The following is a 12,940-nucleotide window of genomic DNA, read 5'->3' as shown; positions in this document are numbered from 1 at the left end:
TGTGATCATCCTGTTATATTGCTATAAAGGCTTGTACTTTCGGTTATTATTATTATTATTATTATTATTATTATTATTATTATTATTATTATTATTATTATTATTATTATTATTATTATTATTATTAATCTTTAACAATGATTTTGACTACTTCCTGCTGCACCTTATAAGCTCCAGTGAAGCTGGCAAGACAATAAAGAAGTATAAATTATGCTTTTCATTTCATGCATGGAATAAAGAAGTATGTATTCTTCTTGACTTTTGACAGAGATGACAAAGAGCCACCAAAGTTGACTGAAAGTGGATTTCAGTTTTTGGTATGAGCTGATAAATTACTTCGACCATTCCTAATTGAAGTCTGTATTAACTATTGTCTTTTACAGCTGATGGATACTAATGCACAGCTTTGGTATATCATCAGGGAGTACATAACCAATGCAGAGGTATCACTTTTGTTGGCTTCTGTTGCTCCTTTTCCTTTTCTTTCACTTATCCTCAAAAGCTTTTTTGGTGTGAATGAAAAAGAAAAAATGAAAAGAAACATGCCCCCAGGGTGGGTGTGAAAGTAAAAGGTAACAAAAAAAAAAAGCCTTTGGCCAGTCATTCAGCCTTTGTTCAACCTGTAGGAGAGTAGCTGGCCATGCTTTCACAATTTCACATTCACCTTTTTTCATGAAAGTGGTTCTTCCTTTTGCCTTGGGGGTTGTGGGTGGGTAATAGAGTTGGCATGGAAATGGAATCCCTATTCTGATAAAAAAAATGGTTACTATCATTTCCAATATTTTCTTGACATATCAGTCACCCACATTTTAATGTAGGAGAGTGGGGTGGATTCTGCAGATCTTAACGCATTTCTTTTGGAGCTCAGCTTACATGTTGCAGGGGAGGTACCATTTTCTTCTTAGTTTCATTATTTCCAAGTGCCAGCTTTCTTACTGTTTAACTGCCAAGGGATTTCTTTAACTTTGGCATACTTGAATTTTAAGTAATATGTCTAAGGGAAAAAGTTTAGGACAGCTCAAAGAGCCAGAAATTTTGAATCAATTTATGTGATTTCACTCTATTAGTAGTAATTCAATATGGAAATCCACTCCAAAAGGGAAGAACTAGTGTTTGGGCCTAAGTCCATTGTGTTTCAAGAATGGAATTGGGGAAATTATTCCTTTGATTTTAACTGGCTACTGAATTACTAAATTAAACAATCCTAATCTTTAGTAAATAAAACACTTGTATGTCAGCCTCGCATTATTGTCTACTGAATTACTAAATTACCCTATACCATCTAATGATCTAATGCCTTTTAGTCATTCAAACTTCCCTTCCAGATCAGTAAATGCTTAGTATCAGCTGCAGGGATGCTGCATTCTGCTTGTGTATGTGGTAATCATGTTGCATTATTGTTTCCTAAGGGGCTTACTCAAATATCATCAACCTCGCTCCATGGTATAACAATTGTATCTCTATATACTACAAGTTTAATGCTATACTCTCCATTTTTATCGATTCTTGTTGGCCCCTTTAATTGGTGCAGAAAGAGATGGTGTGTTACTTGAAAGAGAACTTCAAGTTCTGAGGTCAATAAACAAGCTAAGTTCTGGGATTCTCACTACTCCTTTTGGGTAATTTGTATACCCTCAAGATTGATTTGCTTAATAACTACTCCCTATTATATTTTTTTATGTTTATATATTTATAATAAGTATCAATTGTTTTGGATTTGTTTAGAGTTGGAGTGCATATACTCTCATTAGTACAAAAATAGTCATAAAAATTTAACAAGTTTGTTTGTATCACCAAATTTTATGACTTCTTTGATTCAGGTTCTTTTGTATGGTGGACAAGTTGTCTCTGGGAAGAATGAACAGAGAGAAGAGTTGCTATTCAGGTTCTAAGTAGTTTATTACCAAAAAGATAGACTACTTTTACTTGACTCATTCTAGTTCCTTAATTTTTGAATCTAATTGCAATTTTAATTCCTATGTTTGAACCAAACAATGTACCCATGATTTAATATTCGTTTGTTCTTTGGATCTAGAATTAGATTCAATGGAAAAATTTGTACTTCAGTGCTTGGCCTTCTATCAGGTAGTTGATTTTTTATAAAATTTCATTGTGGTTGATAAAGGTTATCACAATATTACATCTTAAGTAGTTTATTTTAATTGTTAACATTTAGAATTTGTAGTAAAATGTTATTAGAATTGAAATATTAGATTGGTGTGTTTTAGTTGATAGAATTGGTGTGTAGTATACCTCTTAAATTGATTAATTAATGTTGAAATATATTATTTGGTAGTTACGCTGGAATGTATAGGAAAATATTGGTAATTTTATTAAAAAAAAATTTTTTTTTTTTTAAAAAATACTATTCCGCGTCCAAAGTTAAAGAACTTTGGACGCGTATAGTATTTTTTAAGTAAATAAACATTATACGCGTCCGAAGTTAAAGAACTTAAGTCGCGTATAGTGTTTATTTGGTTAAAAAATACTATACGCGTCCAAAGTTTTGTAACTTTAGACGCGAATAATCATTTTGCGCGTCCAAAGCTACTTTGGACGCGGATTGTTTATACAATCAGCATCCCCGACATCTGCGTCCCAGCTACTTTGGACGCGAATTAGCCTTAACTTTGGACGCGAATGACTGTTTCTGTACTAGTGAAACTTCTTATGACTTCTAGGATCTTTCCTCAAGGTCCTCTTCCTATCAATATTTTCTAATCTTGGTGACAGGAAATTCTTTGTCTAAATTCTGGGAGGGAATTTTTGAGCGGTAGAGGAGAAGGTGGGAGGGAAAGGTTCTAAAGGCTTTCTAATCCCTTTTGTATAGGTTTAGGAATCCTAATCAGAGTCTAATTAATAATGGGTTGTAACACCCCACTTTTCTAAAACCTTATAATCAAATACTTAACTTAATAAGGATTACTAACAAGCATAGTAAATCTACTAATCATCAATAAGAGGTGTCACCGCCACAACCACCAAACACGGTGATTGCACAGGCAAAGAGAAGATCTAAATAAGTCGAGATTTACTAACATTAAACAAACTAGGGGATGAGACCCCGATGTCCAGCACCATAAAAAACACTAGATAAGTCTAATACCAAGTCTCAAAACAACATAACTGATAAGAGTTTAGACTACAACTAGCAAACTAAGCTAATCTAGTCTAACTCGAATGCTCTCAAGAACAGGGCCCACCTGAAAGGGGTTAACAAACAAAACAAGTAAAAAACAACCCGTTAGCATGAAGCTAAGTATAACGCCACTCAACCCTGTAAAATACTACAGTATATACTTTTAGAAAACATTTACCAAGAACACGTAGATCAAGTAAACTTAATCACTATAACAACACTATAACTTACTCACAACAAGTTCTAGATGCTTGCAACCTAGTCATCAAAATAGGCATGCATTCTCTATTATTTAACACCTAACGAACTCATGTCATTCATAACTCAATAAACAATCTCATGCTATCATATAATTCAATAAGCAATCTAGTGCTATCATATAACTCGATAAGCAATCTCATGCTATCAAATTATATAAGTGACAATACAAAGTCATGCTTCTTATATCCCTATCATGCAAACTCGTGCAACTTATTTAATCATGCAATAAAATGAACATGATGCTATAGAATTAGTATAGATAGATATACATATACACTCTTTTGTAAAAAGGAACACTTTTTCTGTGGAGGTTTCTTAGAGTCACAATGACTCGCTTTTCTCTTTTTTTTTTTCTAGAGTCTCAATGACCCGCTATCTTTCTTTCTTTATACTTGCGGGCGAGGTAGGAACTTCACCATAATGTGAACGGACCTACCCGGGCTCGACATCTAGCCGGCCTAATACTCATCTCGCCCACAGAACCACTCTCTTGGTTCTTTTTCTCAAACTCTGTGGAATCGGGTATGGAACTATCAGAGTGCAGTCGTGCACACTCCCTGACCAGGATTCCAAGCCTGGCGGGCAGTTTCCAACCTAGTAACTCGGGAATATCGACCTCGTTACTTCATATCGGATTGCAATGTCCGTTTCTTTCTTTACTTTCTTTCCTTCTCTTTTCTTTCGAAAGGACATAGTCCTAATGGGCCTTCAAAACCTCGGATTACTCACACTAGATACGTATAGATATAGCTCATGCATTTCAAACTCATGCAACAGCTTTACTTATGCAAACTTATGCACATAACTTCTCAACAACTTCTCTTTTCTCACAAATTGGGAATCGAATATCATGCAACTAGATAATGATTTTCCAAAATAGATATAAGTTTTCGAAATAATACTTAGGCTTACATTAAGCCGCTTATGCACTTTACAACATGATATGCTCAAATATGCACTTTACAACATGATATGCTCAAATATGCACATTACTTTAAGAAAAGTTTCAATTCCTCTTTCACTGTGAACTATCAACAAGTGCTAAATCATGCTTAAAACACATTACATAGCATTTCTTCTTGGCAAACACTTAGCAAGTATTAAACATGCTTTTAACTCAAAATATACTTCATAGGCTCATTCATTGTAAACTGAAAAGCAAGAAACATGCTCTGTACATATATTGAATAAATCACTTTCTTGGCAAGGATTCTCAATAAGTCATAATAGACACATATGCATGCTTTTCTAACAAAACTTATCAAATAATGACCAAGCTTTTCACTCAAAGAACTAGGCTCAAATACTTCAAACTTTCAATCACTGGACGCAAATCACAGGCATTTCTATAGCAAAAATCTCTGTATTCTTCTACTGTAAAATTCTCATTTCAACTCCAAAATTAAAGAAATCAAATTCTACAAGTGCGCCATAACGATCCCGAGTGTCCGAGCCTCAAGGGCCCGCGAGCCCCGGTCCGAACGACACGTAGCTGAGCCACAAAGGGCCCAGCTACTACACTGTTTTAGCCTGGTGGAGCTTGCAGCGAGGCTTGAGGAGGCTTGCCGCTTGGCTCCGCCAAGCAACGGCTTAGGATCACGGCCCATGGAATGGGCCGTGCCCTAAGGCCACCCCTCTACAGGGCTCGCCACGGCCCCTGCCTTGGGCCGTTGGTTAGTCCCGTGAGCTAGTCTGGTGCATAGACAGTGTGCACCAGATAGCTTCTTCTTCACCTGCAAAGAAAAATCAAGCAATCCAACACTCCCAAATCCTCAACAACACATCATAGATCAACAATAGATCACTTAGAAGCTTAATGCAACACCCCACTTTTCTAACTCTTTATCACAAATCTAAACCACAATTACCATAAACTAAGCAGCGGAATTAATAGCTAAAAAGATAACTAGTGGGAATGTCACCGCCACAACCACCACTCTGTGGTGATTGCACAGGCTAGGGGGTTTAGAACTAGAAATAAAATAAATATCTAACATCCATACTAATTACTGAAAGTCATAAGGGGGAAAAAGTCACCCCAAAAGTCTACATCATCAAACGTCAACATAACATCATAAGTCTAACATCCGAAGGATAATGACATAAATAAGTCAATAAGAGTTTAGACATCTCAATCTAAAAGACTAGTCTAACTCGATCACTTCTCACTGCTGGGCCCACCTGAAAGGGGTTTTGCAAGTAACACATAGACAAATAGGAAAACACCCGTTAGCACGAAGCTAAGTATAACCACACTCAACCCTGTAAAGTACTATAGAATATACTTTGAAAACATTTGATTTCATTCGTATACAACAAACTCATCTCATAGACAGTTTTAGGCATATCACATACTTTCTAGATGCTTACAACCTCTAATATCAACAGGCATGCTTCGATATATATAAGACTTAACGACTTAGATCTTTCAACGTGTAAATGTCACAACAAACTTATCAAGCAACTCATGCTTACAAGTAAGATCATGCTAAGATACCATACGAAAGATATTCTCATGCTCTCAAGTTCTCATTAAGTAATTGGATATACAAGACTTCAAATATAACTAAACAATCATGCTCGATATACAATTTTAAATCAACATTCTCATTATGCAATCTCAGGTAATACTCTACTCAGATGCAATCTCGTGCAATGCTATAAACATACTCATATGCAATCTCGTGCAATACTATAAACATATGCAATCTCATGCAATACTATACTCATATGCAATCTCGTGCAATACTATCAACATACTCATATGTAATCTCGTGCAATACTATAAATATACTCATATGCAATCTTGTGCAATGCTATAAACATACTCATATGCAATATCGTGCAATACTATACTCATATGCAATCTCGTGCAATGCTATAAACATACTCATGTGCAATCTCGTGCAATACTATACTCATATGCAATCTCGTGCAATACTATAAATATATACTCATACACTCATTTTAAAAATAGAGTACTTTCTGTGGAGGTCTCATTGACTCGTAAATGACTTGTTTTCTTTCTTTCTTTCTTTAGAGTCGCAATGACTCACTTCTTTATTTCTTGGAGTCGCAATGACTCATTCTTTCTCTTTGGAGTCTCAATGACTCATACTTTCTCTTTGAATAGACGAGGTAGGAACTTCATCATAGTGTGAAAGAACCTATCTGGGCACGGCAGCTAGCCGACCTAATACTCTGCTCATCCATCGAACCACTCTCTTGGTTCTATGCTCTAACTCTGTGGAATTAGGTATCGAACTTTTAGTGTGCACACCCCCTGACCAGGATTCCAAGCCTGGCGGGCAGTTTCCAACCTCGTAACGTGGGAATACGCTGCGTTACATATACTGGGACCGTAATGTCCATAAAATCATCCGAGAGGACATAGTCCAAATGGGATCCTCCAAAACCTCACCGATATAGATAATACATAGATATATCTCTCATGCATGCAACAATTCTACTACTTCTCAATGCATCAAAGAATGATATACCACATGCTTATGACTTTTTGAAAGTAATACCTGGGCTCACGTTGGCCCCTTATGCATTTTTGAAATATGAGATATGTGAGATGCAAAATACTCTATAACATGCTTCTAAACCATGTAAAAATCCATATAAATTCTCAAGGATATCATATTATACTCAGTTTGCAAGATAGCAATTTCTATACATTTCTATCAACAAAACATGCTTCAATTCTCTTTGATCAAATATCACATTTTAGTCATGCTTTCATAATAAATCATATTCTTAAATGATCATGCTTCTCTACTCAATACAAAAATAATATCAGATCACTTAGCCAAACATTTCTCATACACAATGAAGTCAACATATATATACTGTGTAGCAAATAATTCAATAAATTCATCATTAACATTCTCATTTTTTATCCAAATTCAACGAAGTCAAAGCCAAAACGTTCGTCGAGACGATCCTGAGGTACCGAGCCACAAGGGCCCGTGACACCTGGCCCGAAACGACACGTAGCTGAGCCACAAGGGCCCGGCCACTGCACAAAAACTCCTCAGATTAATACTCAAGGACCTGGGGCGGGACTCCTCATGAGCCGCCCCATGTGTCCCGTTACATTATATTGTCGGGCCTAGACAAGGGCCCTCTCCTAGGGCCATGCCCTAGGCCCGAGTAACCCGGCTCTAGCCGGCGGCCCTTCTAATGGGCCGTGGCTAAGGCCGCTGGTCTGATCTGGTGCACACTGTGTGTGCACCAGATGAACATTTCATCTGCAAAAATAATCCAAACATGTCCAAAACATTCTCAACAACTCAAGGACAAATACTAGATCACTTCCAAGCATAAACACAACAAAATCTCATAATTTCTACTCATTTCTACTCAATATCAAAGGCTTCACAGAGCCAAAATCAAAGAGGGAGTCCAAGGGGTTATACCTTTGTAGATTCCTCCTATTTGTTGGGATTCAACATCCTTCCCAAGCTAGCTACACCCTCCTTGACCTCCTAAACACCTCAAACAAACCAAACAACAACATTAAGACTAAGTTCTCAGAGAAGAAAGCTAGGAAGGAAAGCTAGAAGAGATGAAATGCTATGAAAGTTACTATGATTTTTCTTGGATGTCTTGTAGAGCTTTTGCGGAGGAAGGCAAGGTTGGGAATCAAGAGGCAAAGTCTGATTGTGTTCTTATTTATAGGGGCACTAAACCCTAGGAGAATCCACAATGATTGGTAGAGGGTAAAAATGGCAAAATATGGCTAAAGAATGCATCAGACAAAGGCTCTTGGGAGCTTGTGGTTCACCTAGAAACATGGACCCAAGGGCTAGGAATGCTATTTTAAACACTTTGGGGTTGAAAATGAATTTTCTTCAAAAAGTTTTCTAGATGAACACTTGTTTAAAGCTTCTCAGAATTCTCCCGGTCTCACTCAGATTGGTTTCTCAATTTAAAACTTGGTACGCAAGTTACCCGAAAATTTAGGATTTTGGATTAAAAGGGAATTTTGGTGTTGAATTAATTTAAAATGTGTCCAAAATAATTTATTCAAACACCATTTGACTGCAAAAATTTTTAATGGAGTGAAAATGGCTATTTTGGAATTTCTTAATATTGGATTTATAAAATAAAATTTTGAGTTGTTACACTTGACAACAACAATATTCTAGCATTTCTAACATTTTATCTCATATTTAGACTTCACAGAGTCTGATAAAACTAAAAGGGAGTCCATGGGGTTATACCTCAACTTCTCTTCTTCTTTGCTTGGATCTCTTCTCCCTCCCAACTTAGCTAGCACCCCCTTCACCACCTAACCTCCCTAAACAAACCACACCACGATGCTTGAGAAAGAAAACTCATAGATTGGAAGCAAAGGAGTGGAAACTAGAAAGAAAAAGGAGGAAATGGTTGAGAATGGTGTTTGAAAACTTACTGTGTTGTTCTTCTTCTACTTGGCAGACAAAGGTTTTGGTGAGGTAAAGAAAGAGATCATGGAATCATCAATGGAATAGTGAAGTTTATATAGGGTGCAAAACCCTAGGTTAATTCTCAATGATTGGTGGAGGGCAAGTTGGTAATTTGGCTTGGCTAAAAAAATATCAGGCAAAGGAGATATGGATTCTAGTGGTTCACCAAGTTTAAAATAGATTTGGGGTTAAAATGTATTTTTCCAAAAATACTTTCTAGACAACCACTTAATTTAGGTTCATAAGATTTCTCCCGGTTTCACTTACATTGACTTTTGGATCAAAATCTTGGTACACGATGTACCTGAAAATTTAGGATTTTTAGATTTAAAATAAGTCCCGGTGTTGAATTTATTTTTTTAAAAATGGCTCAAAATAATTTATTCCAACACCGATTTTATCGCAAAAATTTTTATAGAATGAAAAATAGCTATTTGGAATTTCTTAAAACCGAATTTATAAAATTAAATTTTGGGTTGTCACATGGGCCCTCTTTCCTTATTCTAATAGGCTTGGGGTTTCAATATGGGTAAGGGTCCACGATCCTCCGTTGACCATATTAATTAATTAAGGGATCTTGACTGAATTAAATTCTTTTAACTATTCTTTAACGGAATTAATAAAATAATTAATCCGAGTTTAAAGGGCGTAACACGGGGTGTTACATATGCTCCATGTGCGATTGTGCAGTTGGACGCACCTTAAACATTAACATGGCGCACCTTAAGTATACTAATCATCACGCACCTTAAGAACACAAACAAAGCACCTTAAGAACACAAATCACTCACATTAAGTACACAAACCATGCACCTTAAACACATAACAAAGCACATTAAGCACAAAACCCATGCACTTAAGATTTAAAAATGGCTCACATTAAGCACAAACTCACGCAAATTAAGCACAAAACCCATACACATTAAGCACAAATCTCACACACCTTAAGCAAAAAAACCCACGCACTTTAAGTTTTAGCAACTACTCACATTAAGCACAAAACACACACACCTTAAGCACAAATGCACGCACATAAAGCACAAAACACATGCACCTTAAGCACAAATCTCACGCACCTTAAGCACAAAACTCACGCACTTTAAATTTTAACAGCTACTCAGATTAAGCACAAAACTCACGCACCTTAAGCACAAACTCACGCACATTAAGCACAAATCTCACACACTTTAAGCACAAAACTTACGCACATTAAATTTGACTTAGATGCAAAAATTACCAAATTACCACCGCGTTTTTTTTTTTTTTTAATTTTGGTAATCCTGGACCTTGATCTAAGCAAGATCAATAGTTCAGATAAAACCCCACACCCGCACTTGAGGCCCGCACGAGAACCGACTTCTATATATATATATATATATATATATATATATATATATATATATATATATATATATATATATATATGTATATACATGTATATATATATATATATATATATATATATATATATATATATATATATATATATATATATGTATATACATGTATATATATATATATATACATGTATATATGTATATACATGTATATATATATATATACATATATATATATACATATATATATATATATATATATATATATATATATATATATATATATATATATATATGTATGTATATACATATATATATATATATATATATATATATATATATATATATATATACATGTATATACATATATATATATATATATATATATACATATGTACATACATATATATATACATATATATATATACATATATATATATATATAGATTTTGGATTCGGTGCACACCCCCTTGGCAGATGAGCTCGTGAGCACCTTTTCTGACCCTTAATTAGTGTAGATGAATGGTCCAGATGAATTGGGCTTTTTTGCCACGTGCATCAGACTTAAGAGTACAATAGGGATTGTTTTGTAATTTTCGCAATTACTATAATTATAACGTGTATTTAATTTTGCCTCGAAAATCTGCGTAGCTTCTGACCCTTCTCGCCTTTTCTTACCTTCTTCGTCTTCTACGTCTTCTCCATCACAACTCTCCCTCTCCATCACAACTCTTCTGCGTCTTTCTCAATCTCCATCACATCTCTCGCTCTCCATCGCTGTCTCCCTCTCCATCACAACTCAGGCGTTCAACATGGTTGGGCCGATCGAAGAGGCAACGAAGGTCAAATGGTGTTTCCATTGAAGGTAATCTCAATCCCCCTTTTTTTGCTATTGTTTTTTTTTTTTTCAATCCCCGTTTCGGGGGGTTTTGTGTGTTCCTTCTGGACCGCCGGCTCTGGGAGGCGGGATGGGAGGGGGAACTGGGGAGGCGGGCAGGGAGGGGGAACTGGGGAGGCGGGCAGGGAGGGGAACTGGGTAGGTACAGTTTATCTTTTTTTTTCATCTTTTTTTTTTCACTGTTTTTCCCCCCTATGTGTTTGAGCGGTTCTAGTTAGTGTTTTTACATTTTAGGAGATGAGTGAGCTGGTATATGGTGTGTTAAAGCTTTAGTATGGTGATACCTATCAACAAACAAAACAAAACGGTGATTGATGGGAATGCCAAACAAATGGTCATCCCAAATCATATGTTTTTTATTTTTTTGGGTACAAGATTGTTTAGTTTTTGCAGGTTCATCTGGCCATATCTTAAATTTTAGTAAAATAGCCACTTACTGTTGTCATGAATTTCGAATGTGTTTATATTAGTGGAAGTAAGCTTAGCTCAGTGTGTGCTAACTATTGTGTTTTTATTGCTGTAAAGAATGGAAAATCAGTGTAAGCAGTGAATAGGAATGGCAATAAATGATATTTATACTTTTGAAATCCCCAAAGTATATCTGGTTGAAAATGTTCAGATGTGCATATTTTTGTTCTCTCATTATTGTTGATTTTATTGTTTCATGTCCACATTGGCTGTGGTTTTAAAAGGGTGAAGAAAAAAATAGGTGAATCTTGACATTTTGTGGTGTTGATTGTGCCCTGCATTTTTGTTGTATACTTATGCTGTTCTTTCTGCAAGTAGAAAAAGGTCCTAGTTTGGGTGGGGTAGTTGGTGCGTTGTAGTTGTTACTCTGTGCATGTTAGGGGTAAGGTGTGTCAGGTTTGTTACTGTTGATTTTATTTCGGTTATGTACGTATGTGTGTTCCACCACGTGTATTGGTTGTTTGTGTGTTTATTTTTTTTTGTTTTTTGGATTTTTTGGGCTTACGTAATCGGTGGCATAGGTTCGTGCGTAGCAGTATGTTCCTTTGTGCAGGTTAAAGTGTAATGTACAAGCTAATTGGCACTAGTTTATGTTGGACAGCCCTATGCTTCATGGGATTGTGGTTTTTGCGGAGGTGACGCACGTGCCTTGCGTGCCTTACGCACACGATATATGTATGATATCCTGCTGTTTTAAAACAACACCCATCGTCGAATGAATTTCAACTCCGCCATGAGGGCAACTGACTCGTCTCGTTGAACACCTTTATTATATTTAGTATTATTATTCTATCCCCAACTCTACGTTTTTGTTTGTATTTATGTATTGCTTCGGACTTGGACCAGATGTCATTTCGAGTTTTCTTATTAACAGTGCGATAAAACTTAAATATGAAATATTATTCGTCCATTTTACACTGCCTTTCGCACATGATATCCAGTGCGCAACTATGCACGTACCTTTCGTCTACAACGCATTCCATACATGCACTTTTTTTTAGGTGTACTAATGCATATATTATTATAATTTGTTGTCTATGCATTGGTCCACAGCGGTTTGTGCGTATATACATGTATATAATATATATATATATATATATATATATATATATATATATATAAATATAAAAGTGAATTTGCCCCCGCGATGACCAAATTGGTATTACGCATTATTTCTATGGTCAATTTGCTATTACCGTTCATTACCCAGCTTTTTGGTTAATGCATGGTTATTTAAATTTTGAAATTTGCATACGTAGATGGAAATGTGCATAACACACATATGTAGTCCGTGCATTTACACTATGTAGTGTATTATGTAGTCCGTGCATTTTAAATTATTGTATGTGCATAGGCCCCAAGGTTTGTGCGTTTTTACATG

At 35.8% G+C, this 12,940-nt stretch overlaps 1 long non-coding RNA gene across 1 annotated transcript; it reads left to right on the top strand.

The window, feature by feature from the left end:
• Positions 1 to 266: 266 nt before the first annotated feature.
• Positions 267 to 846, top strand: LOC109178712. Its single transcript, XR_002053758.1, has 3 exons — positions 267 to 317; positions 384 to 443; positions 819 to 846. It is a non-coding gene; the product is annotated as an uncharacterized LOC109178712 (long non-coding RNA).
• Positions 847 to 12,940: the final 12,094 nt, after the last annotated feature.

Source organism: Ipomoea nil, unplaced genomic scaffold (genome assembly GCF_001879475.1).
Source record: "Ipomoea nil cultivar Tokyo-kokei standard unplaced genomic scaffold, Asagao_1.1 scaffold0865, whole genome shotgun sequence".
In the NCBI taxonomy this organism is placed as follows: Eukaryota; Viridiplantae; Streptophyta; class Magnoliopsida; order Solanales; family Convolvulaceae; genus Ipomoea; species Ipomoea nil.
Note: the sequence above shows the minus strand (reverse complement) of the source record. Positions and strands in the feature narration are given on the sequence as shown.